This window comes from Brassica oleracea, chromosome C4 (assembly GCF_000695525.1).
Source record: "Brassica oleracea var. oleracea cultivar TO1000 chromosome C4, BOL, whole genome shotgun sequence".
Classification (NCBI taxonomy): Eukaryota; Viridiplantae; Streptophyta; class Magnoliopsida; order Brassicales; family Brassicaceae; genus Brassica; species Brassica oleracea.
The window spans coordinates 136,344-137,364 of NC_027751.1; positions in this window are offsets into that span (position 1 = coordinate 136,344).

The following is a 1,021-nucleotide window of genomic DNA, read 5'->3' on the forward strand; positions in this document are numbered from 1 at the left end:
TTTGTCAATTAATTTAGTAAAACTTCATAATAATCCCTAAATTGGGGGACTAACCACTATAAAATCGTTATTTACTAGAGAAACGGAGACAAAAACAAGTTCCAAACCTCTTTGAACTTCATCATATGTTGGTGAATGATGCAAATATGTATTAAAACTATATTTTTTCATATTTTTGAATTTTTCTCAAAATCTATGGGTCCCTACGAAAATATTGAATTTTCGGTAAATGCTCTATATACTGAAGCTTATGATATTTAGTGTTGTTTTAAAATTTCTAAATACATTCTAAATTTTTATTAATGTATATTAAACTCTCTTTCATGGTATATGGGCATCGTCTTAATTTTTTACAATTAATTTAGTAAAACATCATAATACTCCCAAAATTGGTGGACTAACCACTATAAAATCGTTATTTGCTAGAGAAACGGAGACAACAAAAGTTCCAAACCTCTTTGAACATCATCATATGTTGGTGAAGGATTCAACTATACATTAAAACAGTATTTTCACATTTTTATTTTTTTTCAAAATCTATGTGTAAATTGCTACGAAAATATTGAGTTTTTCGGTAAATGGTCTATATATTGAAGCCTATGATCCGTAGTGTTTTTTTTTATTTTCTAAACACATTCTACATTTTTATTAATGTATATTAAACTCTCTTTTATGGTACACGGGCATCGTTTTAATTTTTTGTCAATTAATTTAGTAAAACTTCATAATAGTCCCTAAATTGGTGGACTAACCACAATAAAATTATTATTTGCTACAGAAAAGGACACAAAAAAAATTTCAAACCTCTTTAAACTTCATCATATGTTGTTGAAGGATGCAACTATGTATTAAAACAGTATTTTCTTAATTTTGAATTTTTTTCTCAAAATCTATGGGTTAACTCTACAAAAATATTGAATTTTCGGTAAATGCTCTGTATACTGAAGCCTATGATCTTTATTGTTGTTTTAAAATTTCTAAACACATTCTAAATTTTATTAATGTATATTAAACTCTCTTT